We start from the raw sequence: 21,189 nt of genomic DNA, 5'->3' as shown, positions 1-21,189 counted from the left end.
TAAAAAAGATGCTTGTTACATTAGTTTTTTTTTTTTTTTTTTGAGACCAAGTCTCACTGTGTCCCTCAGGCTGGAGTACAGTGGCACAATCTCGGCTCATTGCAACCTCCGCCTCCTGGGTTCTAGAGATTCTCCTGCCTCAGCCTCCTGAGTAGCTGGGACTATAGGCACCCGCCACCATGCCTGGCTAATTTTTGTATTTTTAGTAGAGACAGGGTTTCACCATATTGGCCAGGCTGGTCTTGAACTCCTGACCTTGTAATCTGCCCACCTCGGCCTCCCAAAGCGCTGGGATTACAGGCATGAGCCATGGCGCCCGTCTTTGTTATACTTTTAATTAGTAAAGTTATTCATTGTTCATTGAGCAATGAAGAATTTGGGTTTTTAATTTTTTTAGTCTTTATTCCGAAAGAATAGTTACATAAGAATTGGAAAAAATGACGGTAAATTTAAAATGACTTTCTCATCTTTGCGACATGCGTGGTACCTAATTGGGGAGTGAACACATGTTCTTAGTGCAGTCCTGGTTTATGCCTGTTTTGTGGTGTAATTATGAATGGTACTCCCTTTTACACTCAAAAGTGGACTATAAATCATATGCTTACTGTGGGTAGACCAAGTCAACAAATTAGTAATTGTTTATTTCCTACAACATCAGCTCCCATTTCAACCAGAGCTACCTGCTTGACCCCTAAAGGCTTAAACTCATTCATGTGCATTCTCAGATTGGCTCTGGCCATATCAGGCCATCCTTAGTGAGTCCTCGTGTAGAATACCTTTAGCTCAGAATGAAGCTACACCTTTGGGCTCATTCTCCTGCTGGTGGAAAGAGTGGGCTTTGCAGTCAAACCTTCTCTCAAGCTACAGCTCCATGACTCACCAGCCACAGAATTAGGCTAAGTTATTTACACCAGGCTGTCCAATAGCACTTTTGCTGTAATGGAAATATTCTAGAACAGCACTGTCCAATATGGCAGCCACTAACCATATGTGGTTACTGAGCCCTTGCAGTAGGGCTAGTGTTAATGATGAACTTGATTCTTGGTCTTATTTAATTTAAATAAAATTTAAAAATAAATTGTCACGTATGGCCAGTGGCTACCATAGCAGACAGTGCAGAATCTTTTTGAGCCTCAGCATGCTCTCTTAAAAACAGAGATAATAATACCTACTCTCCAAGGTTGTAAAAGATTTCAGAAAATGTTTCACATATAATTGGCACTCAATTTTCATTATGTTTATGTAGACTCCTAGATTCTGTTCTCCAACTGAGATGACCAGCTCTTTGTCTCTTTACCTTGACATCTCCTTCTCTCTCACTGCCCTTATATTCAATCAGTCATCCCCAGTGTTAGTGTTCTGGATTTTGATCATTCTAATAAGTGTATAGGGCTATCTCATTGTTGTTTAATTTCATTTAATTTAATGATTACATATGATGTGGAACATCTTTTCATATGCTTATTTGCCATCTATAGCTCTTCTTTGGGAGGTGTCTTTTAAGGTTTTTGGCCCTTTTTTTTAAAATTATAATTTAAGTTCTGGGATACATGTGCAGAATGTGCACATGAGATAATGTCTTTTGCAGGGATGGATGGAGCTCAAAGTCATTATCCTCAGCAAACTAATGCAGGAACGGAAAACAAAACACTGCATGTTCTCACTTATAAGTGGGAGCTGAATAATGAGAACACATGGACACAGGGAGGGGAACAACACACACTGGGGCCTACTGGTGTGGGGGCGGGGGAGGGAGAGCATCAGGATAATACCTAGGCGATGGGTTGATAGGTGCAGCAAACCACCATGGCACATGTTTACCTATGTAACAAACCTGCACATCCTGCACATGTGTCCTACAGCTTACAATAAAATAAAAGAAAAAGAAAAAAATTTTAAAAGACTATGCGCTCTGGAATCTGATAACCAATATGGATATAGAACCCAGTTGTGGTGCTTTGGGCATCTCTTGGAGGACATTCCAAGCCTCGTTTTTCTCATCAGTAAAATGGTGTAGCCATATTTTAATGTTTTATGTTGTTAGTTTTATATGTATTTATACTTTAGTTAGCTGTCTAGTAAATTTTATTTCGTTAACACCCTTTTGTAGTTTCTGCTCTTTACAAATAATACTTTTGTTTCTTTTATGAAGCCTCTACAGGTATTATTAAAGAGAAGATGAGAACCCTGAACTGAGAGGACCTCACAAGCCTGTAGTGAAGGAAGACCCTGTTGCCAAGATGAGGTGAGATTGGTCTCTCCTTAATGAATGGTTGGCATTCTAGAGAAGGGGCTAGAGATCCAGACCTGCTTGAAGAAATGCCAAGAGTTGGTAAAGCTGGAGAATACATGGCAAAGCACATTCATGGAGGACCACCAAGTGTTAAACTGAAGAAACTAAATCTTCTTCAGGTTGTAGAGATGATGGTGATGTTGAGGAGCTTCCAGGGATGGGTATAAAATCAGAGGCTGACACACACAAATTCAAGAAACAAAGCAGGAACAAGTTGGGAGAGATCGAGCTTTAGATATGAGCAGGGCTGAGTCATCCAGAGTTCCCCTTATTACTGTGTGCTGGCTGTATGGCAGATGAGTGGTTTAGCCTGGGTGTAAGAACCTGTGTCCCAGCTGGAGGGTGCCTGAACTGATGTGATATCTGTGTGGGTGTCTAATCCATGGCAGATACATCAGCTGCTTAGCCAGACATTTCCCCATTTGAAGGCTCTTTCTTTACCCTTACCCCTTCCCACATTGCTATTTCCAGGTTATAACCTGCAAACCCCTTACTGTTTGTATTAGTCAGAGTTATCCAGAGAAACAGAACAAATAGGGTATTGTGTATGTGTGTGTGTGTGCGCGCACACGCGTGTGTGTGTGTGAGAGAGAGAGAGAGAGGGAGAGAGAGGAGACAGAAATTTTTAATTTTTTTTCTTCAACTTTTATTTTAGGTTCAATGGCACATGTGCAGGATATGCGGGTTTGTTACATAGGTAAATGTGTGCCAAGATGGTTTGCTGCACAGATCATCCCATCGTGTAGGTATTAAGTCCAGCATCCATTAGCTGTTCTTCCTGATTCTCTCCCTTTCCCCACATCCCCCTCCAACAGGCCCCAGTGTGTGTTGTTCCCCTCCCTGTGTCCATGTGTTCCATCATTCAGCTCCCACTTATAAGTGAGAACATGTGATATTTGGTTTTGCTGAGGATAATGGCTTCCAACTCCATCCATGTCCCCGCAAAGGACATGTTCTCATTCCTTTTTATGACTGCATAGTATTCGATGGTCTATATGTACCATATTTTCTTTATCCAGTCAATCATTGATGGGCATTTAGGTTGATTCCATGTCTTTTCTATTGTGAATAGTGCTGCAATGAACATATGTGTGAACGTTTCTTTATAATAGAATGATTTATATTTCTTTGGATATATACCCAATAATGGGATTGCTGGGTCAAACGGCAGTTCTGTTTTTAGGTCTTTGAGGAATCACCACACTGTCTTTCACAATGATTGAACTGAATTACACTACTACCAACAGTGTAAAAGTGTTCCTTTTTCTCTGTAACCTCACCAGTATCTGTTCTTTTTTGCCTTTTTATAGCCGTTCTGACTGCTGTGAAATGTTATTTTTTTTTTAGACAATCTCACTCTGTCATGCAGGCTGGAGTGCAGTGGCATGACATTGGCTCACTGCAGCCTTTGCCTCCTGGGTTTCAGCGATTCTCCTGCCTCAGTCTCCCAGGTAGTTGGATTACAGGCAAGCGCCACCACACCCAGCTAATTTTTGTATTTTTAGTAGAGATGGTGTTTCACCATGTTGGCCAGGCTAGTCTTGAACTCCTGACCCCAGGTGATCCGCCCGCTTTGGCCTCCCAAAGTGCTAGGATTACAGGAGTGAGCCACTGCACCCAGCCTGTGAGATGGCATCTTATTGCAGTTTTGATTTTCATTTCTCTAATGATCAGTGAACGTGAGCTTTTTTTCATATATTTGTTGGCTGCATTTATGTCTTCTTTTGAGAAGTGTCCGTTCATGTCCTTTGCCCACTTTTTGATAGGGTTGTTTTTTTTTCTTGTAAATTTCTTTGAGTTTCTTATAGATTCTGGATATTAGACCTTTGTCAGATGGATAGATTGGAAAATTTTTCTCCCATTCCGTAGGTTGCCTGTTCACTCTGATGATAGTTTCTTTTGCTGTGCAGAAGCTTTATAGTTTAATTAGATCCCCTTTGTCAATTTTTGCTATTGTTGCAATTTCTTTTGGTGTTTTCTTTATGAAGTCTTTGCCTGTGCCTATGTCTTGAATGGTATTGCCTAGATTTTCTTCTAGGGTTTTTATGGTTTTGGGTTTTAACTTTAAGTCTTTAATCCATCTTGAGTTAATTTTTATATAAGGTGTAAGGTAGGGGTTCAGTTTCAGTTTTGTGCATATGGCTAGCCAGCTCTCCCAGTACCATTTATTAATTAGGGAATCCCTTTCCTGTTGCTTGTTTTTGTCAGGTTTGTAGAAGATCAGATGGTTGTAGGTGTGTAGTCTTATTTCTGCAATTTTCTGTTCCATTGGTCCATGTGTCTGCTCTTGTACCAGTATTATGCTGTTTTAGTTACTGTAGCCTTGTAATATAGTTTAAAGCCAGGTAGTGTGGTGCCTCCAGCTTGGTTCTTTTTGCTTAGGATTGCCTTGGCTATATGGGCTCTTTTTTTGGTTCATACGAATTTAGAATAGTTTTTTCTAATACTGTGAAGAATGTCAATGGTAGTTTAATGTGAATAGCATCAAATCTGTAAATTACCTTGGGCAATGTGGCCATTTTCACAATATTTATTCTTTCTATCCATGAGGATGGAATGTTTTTCCATTTGTATGTGTCCTCTCTGATTTCTTTGAACAGAGGTTTGTAGTTATCCTTGAAGAGGTCCTTCATGTCCCTTGTTAGCTGTATTCCTACATATTTTATTCTGTTAGTAGCAATTGTGAATGAGAGTTCATTCCTGAATTGGTTCTCTGCTTGCTGGTTGTTGTTGTATGGAAATGCTAGTGATTTTTGCACATTGATTTTGTATCCTGAGACTCTGCTCAAGTTATCAGTTTAAGAAGCTTTTTGGGCTGAGATGATGGGGTTTTCTAGATATAGGATCATGTCGTCTGCAAACAATGATACATATTTTTTTTTAGATAGAGTCTCACTCTGTTGTCCAGGCTGGAGTGCAGTGGCATGAGCTTGGCTCACTGCAACCTTTGCCTCCAGGCTCAAGTGATTCTCTTGCCTCAACATCCCAAGTAGCTGGAACTATAGGCATGTGCCACCATGCCTGGCTAATTTTTACATTTTAGTAGAGATGGAGTTTTGCCAAGTTGGGCAGGCTAGTCTTAAACTCCTGACCTCAGGTGATCCACCCACCTCGGCCTCCCAAAGTGCTGGGATTACAGGTGTGAGTCACCACACCCGCCTAAAAACAAAGATAATTTGGCTTCCTCTTTTCCTATTTGAATGCTCTTTCTTTCTTTCTTTCTTTCTCTTGCCTGATTGCCCTGGCCAGAACATCCAATACTATGTTGAATAGGAGTGGTGAGAGAGGGCATCCCTGTCTTGTGGTATTTTTCAAGGGGAAGTCTTCTAGCTTTTGTCCATTCAGTATGATATTGGCTGTGGGTTTGTCATGCTCTTACTATTTTGAGGTATGTTCCCTCAACACTTAGTTTATTGAGAGTTTTTAACATGAAGGGATGTTGAATTTTATTGAAGGCCTTTTCTGCATCTGTTGAGATAATCATGGGGTTTTTGTGTTTAGTTCTGTTTATGTTATGAATATGAATCACATTTATTGATTTGTGTATGTTGAACCAAACTTGAATCCCAGGGATGAAGCCAATTTGATAATGGTGGATAAGCTTTTTGATGTACTGCTGGATTTAACTATCCAGTATTTACTGAGGATTTTTACATTGATGTTCATCAAGAATATTGGCTTGAAGTTTTCTTTCTTTGTTGTATCTCTGCCAGGTTTTGGTATCAGGATGATGCTGGCTTCACATAATCAGTTAGGCAGGAGTCCCTTCTTTTCAATTCTGTTCGGCATAGTTTCAGTAGAGATGGTACCAGCTCTTCTTTGTAACTCTGGTAGAATTCAGCTGTGAATATAACTGGTCCCGGGTTTTTCTTTTTTTGGTTAGTAGACTACCTCATTTCCAGAACTCATTATTGGTCTATTCAAGGATTCTGTTTTTTCCTGGTTCAGTCTTAGGAGGATGTATGTGTCCAGGAATTTATCCATGTCTTCTAGATTTTCTAGTTCATGTGCATAGAGGTGTTTATAGTATTCTCTGATGGTTGTTTGTATTTCTGTGGGGTCAGTGGTAATAATATCCTCCTTATCATTTCTGATTGTGTTTATTTGATTCTTCTCTCTTTTCTCATTATGTAGCCTACTGCTCTATTTTATTAATTTTTGGAAAAAAAAACCCAGTTCTTTGGGGTTTGTTTTCTCTTGGTTATTTTGTTCTTTTCTTTATGATGTTAGGTTGTTAACTTGAGATCTTTCTAGCTTTTTGACGTGGGCATTTAGTGCTATAAATTTTCCTCTTGACACTGATTTAGCTGCATTCCAGAGACTCTGGCACATTGTCTTTGTTCTCATTAGTTTCAAAGAACTTGATTTGTGCTTTAATTTTATTATTTACCTAGGTGTTGTTCAGGAGCAAGTTGTTCAATTTCCATGTAGTTGTGTGGTTTTGAGTTAGTCTCTTAAATTTGAGTTCTAATTTGATTGCACTGTGGTCTAAGAGACTGTTATGATTTCAGTTCTTTTGCATTTGCTGAGGAGTGTTTTGCTTCTGAATATGCGATCAGTTTTAGTTTAAGTGCTGTGTGGCAATGAGAAGAATGTATATTCTGTTGTTGTGGGGTGGAGAGTTCTGTAGATAGCTGTTAGGTCCAATTGATCCAGAGCTGAGTTCAGGTCCTGAATATCTTTGATAATTTTCTGTCTCAATGATCTGTCCAGTATTGTCAGTGGGGTGTTAATGTCTCCCACTCTTATTGTGTGGGAGTCTAAGCTCTTTGTAGGTCTCTAAGAACTTGCTTTATGAATCTGGGTGCTCCTATATTAGGTGTATGTATATTTAAGATAGTTAGCTTTTCTTGTTGAATTGATCCCTTTACCATTATGTAATGCCTTTCTTTTTTTTTTTTTTTATCTTTGTTGGTTTAAAGTTTATTTTGTCAGAAATTAGGATTGTGACCCTTGCTTTTTTCTGTTTTCCATTTGCTTAGTAAATTTTCCTCCATCCATTTATTTTGAGCCTACGTGTGTCTTTGTACTTGAGATGTGTCTCTTGAAGAGAGCATACCCATGAGTCTTAATCTAGCTTACCATTCTGTGTTTTAATTGGGGCATTTAGCCCATTTACATTTAAAGTTAGTATTGTTATGTGTGAATTTGATCCTGTCATCATGATGCTGGCTGGTTATTTTGCAGACTTGTTGATACAGTTGCTTCATGGTGTCACTGATCTGTGTGCTTCAGTGTGTTTTTGTAGTGGCTGGTACCAGTTTTTCCTTTGGATATTTAGTGCTTTCTTCAGGAGCTCTTGCAAGGCAGGCCTGATGGTGATGAGTTCCCTCAGCATTTGCTTGTCTGAAAAGGATTTTATTTCTCCTTTGCTTATGAAGCTTAGTTTGGCCAGATATGAAATTCTGGGTTTAAAATTCTTTTCTTTAAGAAAGTTGAATATTGGCCCCCACTCTCTTTTGATTTGTAGGATTTCTGCTGAGACATCTGCTGTAAGTCTGATGGATTCCCTTTGCAGGTGACCTGGTCTTTCTCTTTGGCTGCCCTTAACATTTTTTCTTTCATTTTGACCTTGGCAAATCTGATGATTATGTGTCTTGGGGTTGGTCTTTTTGTGGAGTATTTTATTGGGTGATATGATTTGGCTGTGTCCTCACCCAAGTATCATCTTGTATTGTAGCTCTTATGATTCCCATGTGTCACGGGAGGGATGCAGTGGGAGGCAACTGAATCATGGGGGCAGGTCTCTCTCATGCTATTCTCATGACAATGAATAAGTTTCATGACATCTGAGGTCTGATGGTTGTATAAAGGGGAGTTCCCCTACACTTGCTCTCTTGCCTGCTGCCATGTAAGATGTGACTTTGCTCCTCATTCATCTTCTGCTTTGATTGTGAGTCCACCCCAGCCCTGTGGAACTGTGAGTCAATTAAACCTCTTTCATTATAAATTACCCAGTCTCAGGTATGTCTTTATTAGCAGTATGAGAACGGACTAATACACTGGGGTTCTCTGCAGTTCCTGAATTTGAATGTTGGCCTGTCTTGCTAGGTTGGGATGTGCTCCTGGATGATATCTTGATGTATGTTTTCTAACTTGGTTCCATTCTTCCCATCTCTTTCAGGTAAACTCACTTATAGGTTTAGTCTTTCTACATAATTCCATATTTCTGAGAGGTTTTGTTCATTCTTTTTTTTATTCTTTTTTCTCTATTCTTGTCTGTCTGTCTTATTTCAGAAAGACAGTCTTCAGGCTCTGAGATTCTTTCCTCTGCTTCGTCTGTTCTGCTATTGATACTTATGATTGCATTGTGAACTTCTTGCGTAGTGTTTTTCAGTTCCACCAGGTCAGTTGTTTTTCTCTCTAAATCGGCTATTCTGGCTTTTAGCTCCTGTATTGTTTTATCATGATTCTTAGCTTCTTTGCGTTGGGTTACAAAATACTTCTTTAGCTCAGTGAAGTTTGTTATTACCCACCTTCTGAAGCTTACTTCTGCCAATTCAGCCATTTCAGCCTCAGCCCAGTTCTGTGCCCTTGCTGGAGAGGGGTTGCGGTCATTTGGAGGAGAAGAGGCACTCTGGCTTTCCGAGTTTTCAGCACTTTAGCATTAATTTTTGTCTCATCTTTGTGGGCTTATCTACCTTTGACCTCTGAGGTTGCTGACCTTTGAATGGGGTTTTTGTGGAGTCTCTTTTGTTGATGTTGTTGTTGTTGTTTTCTGTTTATTTGTTTTTCTTTTAACAGTCAGGCTACCCTATCATAAGGCTGCTGTGGTTTGCTGGAGGTCCACTCCAGACCCTATTACCTCATTTTTCCCATACCTGGAGGTATCACCAATGAAGGCTGTGAAACAGCAAAGATGGCAGTCTGCTCTTTCCTCTGGAAGCATCATCCCAGGGGTGTACTGACCTGTTGCTGCCCAAATGTACCTGTAGGAGGTGGCTGGAGACCCCTGTTGGGAGGTCTCACCCAGTCAGGAGGAACAGGATCAGTGAACAGCTTAAAGCAGTCTGGTTGCTTTTTGGTATAGCAGGTGTGCTGTTCTGGGGGTACCCTTCCTTCTCTGGACCATTTGTATTCTCCAGAGCTGGCAGGCTGGAATGGCTGAGCCAACCAAACTGCAGAGATGGCGCCTGCCCATCCTCCCTGGGAATTCAGACCCGTCTCAGGCAGATTCCAGTCTGTTGCCATCAGCTGGCTGGAATTCTAAGCCAGTGGGACTTAACTTCTGGGGTGTCATGGTTGTGGGACATGCAGAACGAGGCTGCTTGGCTCCCTGGATTCAGCCCCCTTCCTAGAGATATGTATGAATGGATTTCTCACCTCACTGAGAATCCTGGGGCTGCAGTATATAAAACTGTGTGTGCCTGAGTGGCTGCTCTACCAAGACTCCACACAGCTCTGTGTATTGGATACAAGGCCCGCTGGCGTGGGCTCATGAGGGGATCTCCTGATCCACAGATTGCAAAGACCCATGGGAGAAGCATGGTTTCGCAGACCGTGTTGCACAATCACTCACTACTTCCCTTGGTGGAGATGGGAGTTCCTTTGGCTTTATGCTACTCCTGGGTGGGCTGTTGTCCTCCCCAACCCCAAAAGCTTTTATTCATTGTTTGTGGTTTGAGTTGTTTGCCTAGTTAGTCCCAGTGTAAGAACCTGGATATTTCAGTTGAAGGTGCTGAATTTACTCACCCCTTTTCATTCCTTTCCATGAGGGCCAACCGCAGCTCCTTCTAATTGGCCATTTTGGATCCCCCACTTGAGAGATTTATTTCAAGGAATTAGCTTAGCTGATACAATTGTGGAGGAGACAGGCAAGTCTGAAATCTGCAGGGTAGGCAGGCTGGTTGTAGACTCAGGGAAGAGGTGATGCTGCAGTATGAGTACAAAAGCAGTCTGCTGGCAGAATTCCTTCTATGGGGGAGTTCAGTCTTGTTCTTTCTTGTTTTTTTGTTTTGTTTTGTTTTTCTTGTTTTTTGTTTGTTTTCTTGAGATAGGGTCTCGCTCTGTCACACAGGCTGGAGTGCAGTGGTGTGATCTCAGCTCACTGCAACCTCTGCCTCCTGGGTTCAAGCAATTCTCATGCCTCAGCCTCCTGGGTAGCTGGGATTACAGGTGTGTATCACCATGCCTGGCTAATTTTTTTTATATTTTTAGTAGAGATGAGGTTTCACCATGTTGGCCAGGCTGGTCCCGAACTCCTGATCTCAAGTGATCTGCCCACCTTGGCCTCCCAAAGTTCTGGAATCACAGGCATGAGCCAGAGTGCACGGCCAAGTTCAGTCTTCGTCTGTTAAAGCCTTCAACTGATTGGATGAGGCCCACCCACATTATGGAGGATAGTCTGCTTTGCTCAGTCTACTGTTATAAATGTTAATCTCATCTAAAATAAATCTTTACAGAAACATTTAGAATAATGTTTGACCATATATCTGGGTGCTGTGGCTCAGCCAAGTGGACAGGTAAAATTAACCACCACTCTACTCTTTCTTTTTCTCTCACCAAAAGCCTCCTAGCATCTTCTACCAGTTTGCTTATTAAAAAGAGAATTAGGTTGATTCTTGGAAACTTGAAACTCATCTTAGTGATGTGTATTAATTTTTATGCTCTCATTATTAGACTCTCACATTAGCACGGCCTAATTTCTACTACCAGGAATAAGATGTGTGCTGTGCTAATGGGAAATGATATATTTAGTGTTTTGTATGATCATTCTTTAGTGTCTGTGTCCCTTTAATTGGATGAGAGCCCACGCGGAGTGGGTAGATAATAGTGTCCCTTCTGCTTACCCCTGCATTAGGAATAAAAGAGAAAGAAAATATGTGTGTGCTCAGGAAAAAAAATCCATTATTTTAGATATTTAAGATATTATAATCAATATAATAACTTTCAAGTACCTTCCAGTTAGTAAGCTTTTCAGAGTATAAATTAATTCCATATCAGCTGAAACCAGTGGCTTTTCCCATGTTGGGTTCAATTGTAGTTATGGATGACATAAGCTTTTCCATCAAGTGTAATAACTAAGTTCTAATTTTGTTGGCCAATGTAATTAACACAATAGCAAAACATAATTAAAAATAAGGGCTATTTTTTTCAGACCTTATATAAATATATTATGCTTAGCAGATAGATAACATTTTTGAATTAAAGGAGTTTTAATTAATTCAGTGTTTAAGTACCACAAGCAATTTAATTTTCACAATATGTTAAGTACCCATGTTCAGTTTACAAAATACCACAATTGTGTGAAATGGATCTTTTGATTCATTTGATTCATCATGACATTTCTCTTTGTTACATGAAAAAATATAAAATTTTGAAGTCAATCTATGTTTCCTTCCAAGATTAAGAAAATGACAGATGATGTAGACCCTTTAAATATATGGACCAAGTCTCCCATTTCTCCAAACAAGAGACTTATGATATTTTGGTTTGCCTGAGGAAGAAAGCTGGCTGTTGCTACCAGGGTGAACTAGGGAATAGCCTGGTCTACTCCAGTTGAGGAACTGGTCTCTTTGGTGCTCTGTTGGTTCCTTTAGCAACAAGAAGGGCAAGTGATCATGAAAATGACTATACTTCATTCTATTTTCTGTAGCTCTTTGAGTGGTTTATGAACATAGCCCATAATAGCATAAGCTGTTATGGAACAGCTTACACTTGTGACAAAGAGAATTCAAAGCCATATAGTTTACAAAAAAATAAATACAAATAGACCTAAACATATAAGGAGAATATGCAAATTAAGGCCATGCAAATTAAAATTATACTAACATACAATATTTCACCCTGATAGGCAGAAAGCTAAAGGTGCAATAGTTCATTCTGTGGGGGAGACTTTGGAGAAACAGTCACTATTGCTTGTTGCTGTTAGGATTGCTTGTTGCTGTTAGGATTGCTAAATGGTATAACATGTGTGGCAGGGACACTGACAATATCTAGAAAACAGTGAAATGCATTTATCTTTGGTGCAAATTATTTTATTGTTGTCTCTTCCCATACCTCTTATCCATTTTTTTGCCCTTCTCCACACTGCTCTGGACCATGAGATACTAATAACCCTTTTGGAAGGCCTCACTCATGTTTCCTTGCAGCTGCCTTAAACCACTACAATAAATGAGTAGTTTAACAGACTGTTCAATTGGTGGTGCCATGGATTAAGTCCACTAGCCATTGTGGGATTCTAATCTCTCTCTTGTCTCTCATTAAACCTCTAAAGTTCTCACATGCTGAGGTGAAAAAGTTTCCTAGAGTTTTGAAATACAGGTCTTGAATTCCTGGTCTCTATCACAGACCAATTGCATCAGAATCTCAGGTGGGAGGGATAGCAATCTGTTGTTTTCAGACTCACTAGGTTAGGTAACCACTGATCAAGATACAGCACAGTTTCTCACATTGCCCCATTTGTTCTAGATCACTGAGATGTTAATGTGTAGTCCCCTAAAATAATGACAACCGGAATAAGGAATAACAGCAACACAAAACTAATGCTCTACCAATAGCGAAACTTTGTGGTGTTTACTATGAGGCAGATACTGAAGCAAATACTTCACTCATGCTAACCCATTGAAGCTTCACAACTACCCAATAAAGTAGGTGCTTTTATTATTGCAACTTTTCAGATGCAGAAACTAAGGCACAGAACGATTAAGTGACTTGTCCAAGATGCCACAGTTACTAGAGGCAGCATTTAAACAAAGGAGGCCATATGGCTCTGGAGTTTGTGTACTAAAATAAAACTCCTGTGGTCAAACATTTTTGGGAAATTCTGCTCTCTTTTTTGGATTTATAATGTAATAATATATTGGTGCAAGCTTTGAGAGGTATCTATAAATAATCCCTCTTGTAAATAATTTTATTTCTCCTTCACTTATGAAGCTTAGTTTGGCTGGAGGTGAAATTATGGGTTGAAAATTATTTCTTTAAGAACGTTGAATATTGGCCCCCACTCTTTTCTGGCTTGTAGGGTTTCTGCAGAGAGATCCGCTGTTAGTCTGATGGGCTTCCCTTTGTGGGTAACCCGACCTTTCTCTCCGGCTGCCCTTAACATTTTTTCCTCTATTTCAACCTTGGTGAATCTGACAATTACGTGTCTTGGGGTTGCTCTTCTCAAGGAGTATCTTCGTGGTGTTCTCTGTATTTCTTGAATTTGAATGTTGGCCTTTCTTGCTAGGTTGGGGAAGTTCTCCTGGATAATATCCTGCAGAGTGTTTTCCAACTTGGTTCCATTCTCCTCGTCACTTTCAGGTACACCAATCAATTGTACATTTGGTCTTTTCACATAGTCCCATATTTCTTGGAGGCTTTGTTTGTTCCTTTTCATTCTTTTTTTCTCTAATCTTGTCTTCACACTTTATTTCATTAAGTTGATCTTCAATCTTTGATATCCTTCCTTCCACTTGATGGATTCGGCTATTGATACTTGTGTGTGCTTCATGAAGTTCTCATGCTGTGTTTTTCAGTTCCATCAAGTCATTTGTGTTCTTCTCTAAACTGATTATTCTAGTTAGCAATTCCTCTAACCTTTTTCCAAGGTTCTTAGCTTCCTTGCATTGGGTTAGAACATGCTCCTTTAGCTTGGAGAAGTTTGTTATTACCCACCTTCTGAAGCCTACTTCTGTAAATTCATCAAACTCATTCTCCACCCAGTTTTGTGCCCTTGCTGGTGAGGAGTTGTGATCCTTTGAAGGAGAAGAGGCGTTCTGGTTTTTGGAATTTTCAGCCTTTTTGTGCTGGTTTTTCCTCATGTTCATGGATTTAACTTCCTTTGGTCTTTGATGCTGGTCACCTTCGGATGAGGTTTCTGTGTGGATGTCTTTTTTGTTGATGTTGATACTATTCCTTTCTGTTTGTTAGTTTTTCTTCTAACAGGCCCCTCTGCTGCAGGTCTGCTGGAGTTTGCTGGAGGTCTAGTCCAGACCCTGTTTGCCTGGGTATCAACAGTGGAGGCTGCAGAACAGCAAATATTGCTGCCTGTTCCTTCCTCTGGAAGCTTCGTCCCAGAGGGGCACCTGCCAGATGCCAGCTGGAGCTCTCCTGTATGAGATATCTGTTGACTCTTGCTAGGAGGTGTCCCAGTCAGGAAGCATGGAAGTCAGGGATCCACTTGAGGAGGCAGTCTGTCCCTTAGCAGAGCTCCAGCGCTGTGCTGGAAGATCCCCTGCTCTCTTCAGAGCTGGCCAGGCAGCAACATTTAAGTCTGCTGAGGCTGTGCCCACAGCCACCCCTTCCCCCAGATGCTCTGTCCCAGGGAGATGGCAGTTTTATCTAGGAGCCTCTGACTGGGTCTGCTGCCTTTCTTTCAGAGATGCCCTGCCCAGTGAGGAGGAATCTAGAGAGGCAGTCTGGCCACAGTGGCTTTGCTGAGCAGTGGTAGGCCCCTCCCAGTTCGAACCTCTTGGAGGCTTTGTTTACACTGTGAGGGGAAAACTGCCTACTCAAGCCTCAGTAATGGCACCCGCCCCTCCCTTCACCAAACTCTAGCGTCCCAGGTCTACTTCAGACTGCTGTGCTGGGAGCAAGAATTTCAAGCCAGTGGATCTTAGCTTGCTGGGCTCCATGGGGGTGGGATCTGCTGAATTAGACCACTTGGCTCCCTGGCTTCAGCCCCGTTTCCAGGGGAGTGAACGGTTCTCTCTCGCTGGTGCTCCAGGTGCCTTTGGGGTATGAAAAAAAACTCCTGCAGCTAGCTCGATGTCTGCCCAAATGGCCACCCAGTTTTGTGCTTGAAACCCAGGGCCCTGGTGGCATAGGCACCCGAGGGAATCTCCTGGTCTGTGGGTTGTGAAGACCGTGGGAAAAGCGTAGTATCTGGGCCGGAATGCACCATTCCTCATGGAACAGTCCCTCACAGCTTCTCTTGGCTAGGGGAGGGAGTTCCCTCACTCCTTGTGCTTCCTGGGTGAGGCGACACCCCACCCTGCTTCTGCTCGCCCTCCGTAGGCTGCACCCACTATCTAACCAGTCCCAAAGAGATGAGCCAGGTACCTCAGTTGGAAATGCAGAAATTACCCGCCTTCTGCATTGATCTTGCTAGGAGCTGCAAACTAGAGTTGTTTCTGTTCGTCCATGTAGCAGTGCTTACTCAATTAATTTTAAGTCTCCTGCAATTATAACCCAAATTTCAATGGAATAAATAGGCCAGAGACAGAATCCATATAATATAAAAGGTCTTGGTATATGATAAACTATATACCATGAATAAATAGGTCACAGCTGAAAGGCTGAGTGGTGGGAACCAAGAAGCAAGTGCTCACCCTCTACAAGTCTTCGCTGGTGCAGACCAAACGGCGGGTTATAGAGAAGATTGACCTTAAGTTCATAGACACCACCTTCAAGTTTGGCCATGGCTGCTTCCAGACCATAGAAGAGAAGAAAGCGTTCATGGGACCATTCAAGAAAGATTGAACTGAAAAGAGGAAGGAGCTTAATGCCAGGAACACATTGTGTAGCTCGTGGGGTCTCAATATAAGTTATTTTCCACTGAAAAAATAAATAAATAAAATGTTGTGTTGATCTAAAATGTGAAAAAAAACAAAAAAAGGCAAACGCAAATTACCAAAGTACCAATAATGCTCACCTAATTGCAGTTCTTCCTTTCTCTTTGCAAACGATTAGGGACTTGCCTGCAAGAGCAAAGGAAAAGAGATGCAAACTCCCAGGGATGGTAGGAGACAAAGTGAAATACTTAAAATACTGAGAATTGTTTAAGCTGTGTGGTTTTTCTTAAAAACTTCACATGCATTTGCTATTCTATTACATGTATGTATGTATGTATATATGTGTGTATGTATGTACGTATGTATGTATTTATGACAGAGTCTCTCTCTGTCTCCCAGGCTGGAGTGCAGTGGCACGATTTTGGCTCACTGCAACCTCCACCTCCTGGGTTCAAGCGATTCTCATACCTCAGCCTCCCGAGTAGCTGGGATTGCCCGCCACCATGCCTGGCTAATTTTTTTATTTTTAGTAGAGACGGCGTTTCACTGTGTTGGCCAGGCTGGTCTCGAACTCCTGACCTCAAGTGATCCACCTGCTTCGGCCTCCCACAGTGCTGGGATTACAGGTTTGAGCCACCGCGCCTGGCCTATTTATTTATTTCTTTAAGGCAGAGTCTTGCTCTGTTGCCCAGGCTGGAGTGCAGTGGTGCAATTTCAGCTCACTGCAACCTCTGCTTCCCAGGTTCAAGTGATTCTCATGCTTCAGCCTCCCCAGTAGCTGGGACTACAGGCGTGTGCCACCTCTTGTAATTTTTAGTGGAGACAAGGTTTTGTCTTGATGGCCAGGCTGGTCTCGAATTTCTGACCTCAAGTGATCTGCCTGCCTCGGCCTCCCAAAGTGCTAGGATTACAGATGCGAGTCACTATGCCCAGCCTCTATTATTACATATCTATTTTTGAATATCAAAATGCATTAGTGTCCTTGAAGATGTGCCACTTTATCCATGACTTCTTGACTTCTTGGCATACTCCCACACACTCCAAAGGAGCCCTTGAGAAGAATAATGTCCTGTTGCTTCACATGGCTAACACAGAATCAGCTTTTTCCTTGCTGGGCATACTCTTCAGGTCTGCTACCAACTTCCCATGTGGCAAGCTCTCTCTCTCCATATATATATATATACACATACATATACACACACACACATACACATACACACACATACACGCACATGTATATATGCACAAACACATATATACTATATATACATTAATACATAAAATCATGCACCACAGAACAACATTTTGGGCCAGGCACGGTGGCTCACGCCTGTAATCCCAGCACTTTGGGAGGCCGAGGTGGGCGGATCACGAGGTCAGGAGATCGAGACCATCCTGGCTAACGTGGTGAAAACCCGTCTCTACTAGAAATACAAAAAAAATTAGCCGGGCGTGGTGGCGGGTGCCTGTAGTCCCAGCTACTCCGGTGACTGAGGCAGGAGAATGGCGTGAACCCGGGAGGTGGAGCTTGCAGTGAGCCGAGATCGCGCTACTGTACTCCAGCCTGGGCAACAGAGCGAGACTCCATCTGAAAAAAAAAAAAAAAAAAGAACACCATTTTGGTCAATGACCAACTGCATGAATGATGGTAGTCCCATAAGATTATACTGGAGCTGGAAAATTCCTATCATCTAGTGATATAGTAGCCTTCCTAATGTCATAGTGCAATGCATTACTCATGTTTGTGATGATGCTGATGCAGATAAACCGACTGAGCTTCCAGTCGTATGAAAGTCTAGCATATACAATTATGTACAGTACATAATACTTGATAAGGATAATAAATGAGTGTTACTGGCTTATGTATTTACTATCCGTCTTATTGTTATTTCAGAGTGTGCTTTTTATACTTATAAAAAAATGTTAACTGTAAAACATATTCAGGCAGGTCTTTCAGGAAGTATTCCAAACAAAGGCATTGTTATCCTAGAAGATGACAGCTCCGTGCATGTTATTACCCCTGAAATCCTTCCAGTGGGACAAGATATGGAAATGGAAGACAGTGATATTGATGATCCTGATGCTGTGTAGGCCTAGGTAATGCCTGTGTTTGTGTGTCAGTTTTTAACAAAAATGTTGAGAAAAGTTAAAAAAAAATCTTTGAATAATAAAAAGCTTAAAGAGTAGTGATATAAAGAAAGAAAATATTTTTGTACAGCTGTACAATGTGTTTGTGTTATAAGCTAAGTGCTATTACAGAAGAGTCAAAAAGTTAAAAAAATAAAAAGTTTGTATCTCTGTTTTGGTACCAGTACCATCCTGTTTTGCTTACTGTAGCCTTGTAGTATAGTTTGAAGTCAGGTAGCATGATGCCTCCAGCTTTGTCCTTTTGGCTTAGGATTGACTTGGCAATGCAGGCTCTTTTTTGGTTCCATATGAACTTTAAAGTAGTTTTTCCCAATTCTGTGAAGAAAGTCAGTGGTAGCTTGATGGGGATGGCATTGAATCTATTAATTACCTTGGGCACTATGGCCATTTTCACGATATTGATTCTTCCTATTCATGAGCATGGAATGTTCTTCCATTTGTTTGTATCCTCTTTTATTTCGTTGAGCAGTGGTTTATAATTCTCCTTGAAGAGGTCCTTCACGTCCCTTGTAAGTTGGATTCCTAGGTATTTTATTTTCTTTGAAGCAATTGTGAATGGGAGTTCACTCATGATTTGGCTCTCTGTTTGTCTGTTATTGGTGTATAGGAATGCTTGTGATTTTTGCACATTGATTTTGTATCCTGAGACTGCTGAAGTTGCTTATCAGCTTAAGGAGATTTTGGGCTGAGACGATGGGGTTTTCTAAATATACAATCATGTCATCTGCAAAGAGGGACAATTTGACTTCCTCTTTTCCTAACTAAATACACTTTATTTCTTTCTCCTGCCTGAGTGCCCTGGCCAGAACTTCCAACAGTATGTTGAATAGGAGTGGTGAGAGAGGGCATCCCTGTCTTGTGCCAGTTTTCAAAGGGAATGCTTCCAGTTCTGCCCATTCAGAATGATATTAGCTGTGGGTTTGTCATAAATAGCTCTTATTATTTTGAGATATGTCCCATCAATACCTAATTTATTGAGAGTTTTTAGCATAAAGGGCTGTTGAATTTTGTCGAAGGCCTTTTCTGCATCCATTGAGATAATCATGTGGTTTTTGTCTTTGGCTCTGTTTATATGCTGGATTACATTTATTGATTTGCATATGTTGAACTAGCCTTGCATCCGGGGGATGAAGCCCACTTGATCGTGGTGGATAAGCTTTTTGATGTGCTGCTGGATTCGGTTTACCAGTATCTTATTGAGGATTTTTGCATCGATGTTCATCAGGGAGATTGGTCTAAAATTCTCTTTTTTTGTTGTGTCTCTGCCAGGCTTTGGTATCAGGATGATGCTGGCCTCATAAAATGAGTTAGGGAGGATTCCCTCTTTTTCTATTGATTGGAATAGTTTAGACCAATGGAACAGAACAGAGCCCTCAGAAATAATACCACACATCTACAACCATCTGATCTTTGACAAAGCTGACAAAAACAAGAAATGGGGAAAGGATTCCCTATTTAATAAATGGTGCTGGGAAAACTGGCTAGCCATATGTAGAAAGCTGAAACTGGATCCCTTCCTTACACCTTATACAAAAATTAATTCAAGATGGATTAAAGACTTAAATGTTAGACCTAAAACCATAAAAACCTTAGAAGAAAACCTAGACATTACCATTCAGGACATAGGCATGGGCAAGGACTTCATGTCTAAAACACCAAAAGCAATGGCAACAAAAGCCAAAATTGACAAATGGGATCTAATTAAACTAAAGAGCTTCTGCACAGCAAAAGAAACCACCATCAGAGTGAACAGGCAACCTACAGAATGGGAGAAAATTTTCGCAACCTACTCATCTGACAAAGGGCTAATATCCAGAATCTACAATGAACTCAAACAAATTTACAAGAAAAAAACAAACAACCCCATCAAAAAGTGGGTGAAGGACATGAACAGACACTTCTCAAAAGAAGACATTTATGCAGCCAAAAAACACATGAAAAAATGCTCACCATCACTGGCCATCAGAGAAATGCAAATCAAAACCACAATGAGATACTATCTCACACCAGTTAGAATGGCAATCATTAAAAAGTCAGGAAACAACAGGTGCTGGAGAGGATGCGGAGAAATAGGAACACTTTTACACTGTTGGTGGGACTGTAAACTAGTTCAACCATTGTGAAAGTCAGTGTGGCGATTCCTCAGGGATCTAGAACTAGAAATACCATTTGACCCAGCCATCCCATTACTGGGTATATACCCAAAAGACTATAAATCATGCTGCTATAAAGACACATGCACACGTATGTTTATTGCAGCACAATAGCAAAGACTTGGAACCAACCCAAATGACCAACAATGATAGACTGGATTAAGAAAATGTGGCACATATACACCATGGAATACTATGCAGCCATAAAAAATGATGAGTTCATGTCCTTTGTAGGGACATGGATGAACCTGGATACCATCATTCTGAGCAAACTTTCGCAAGGACAGAAAACCAAAGGCTGCATAGTCTCACTCATAGGTGGGAATTGAACAATGAGAACACTCGGACACAGGGTGGGGAACACCACACACTGGGGCCTGTCGTGGGGTGGGGGCAGGGGGGAGGGATAGCATTAGGAGATATACCTAATGTAAATGACGAGTTAATGGATGCAACACACCAACTTGGCACGTGTATACATATGTAACAAACCTGCACGTTGTGCACATGCACCCTAGAACTTAAAGTATTAAAGAAAAAGTTTATAAAGTAAAAAAGTTACATAAGCTAAGGTTAATTTGTTATTGAAGCAGAAAGATTTTTAAAATAAATTTTTGTAGCCTAAGCATACAGTGCTTATAAAATCTATGGTAGTGTACAATAATGTCCTAGGTCTTCACACTCACTCACCACTCACTCACTGGCTCACCCAGAGCAACTTCCAGTCCCACAGGTTCCATTCATGGTAAGTGTCCTGTATGGATGTACTATTTTTTATCTTTTATACTATACTTTTATGGTACATTTTCTATGTTTAAATGCATAAATACTTACCATTGTATTGCAGTTCCTTCCAGTATTCAGCACAGTCACATGCTACACAGGTTTGTAGCCAGAAGTGATAGTCTATGCCATGGAGCTTAGATGTGTGGTAGGCAGGCTTACCATCTAGGTTTATGTAAGTGCAGTGTGTGATGTTTGCATAAGGACAAAATCACCTAATGATGCATTTCTCCAGTGTATCCCTGTTGGTAAGTAACACCTGATGGTATATATAAAACACAGTTACATGTTTACTTATTTTATTTTTTGCTTATATCTCGGGTGCAGAGGGTGGAGTTAATTATTCTCCTCAGTTCCTACTTGGTGAATGTTTCAT

General features: G+C 41.0%; 1 long non-coding RNA gene across 2 annotated transcripts in view; it reads left to right on the top strand.

Moving 5' to 3' along the window:
• Positions 1–21,189, top strand: part of LOC129059020 (uncharacterized) — a 34,748-nt gene that overhangs the window by 1,346 nt on the left and 12,213 nt on the right. Inside the window, exons 2-3 of one of the 2 annotated variants that reach the window (XR_008524599.2) lie at positions 2,153–2,245; positions 2,949–3,035. This is a non-coding gene — a long non-coding RNA (uncharacterized LOC129059020). The remainder of the gene's footprint in view (positions 1–2,152; positions 2,246–2,948; positions 3,036–21,189) is intronic. The other variant, XR_008524598.2, reaches the window with a different exon arrangement.

This window comes from Pongo abelii, chromosome 3, assembly GCF_028885655.2.
Source record: "Pongo abelii isolate AG06213 chromosome 3, NHGRI_mPonAbe1-v2.0_pri, whole genome shotgun sequence".
NCBI lineage: Eukaryota > Metazoa > Chordata > Mammalia > Primates > Hominidae > Pongo > Pongo abelii.
This window is presented reverse-complemented; position numbering and strand designations above follow the sequence as displayed.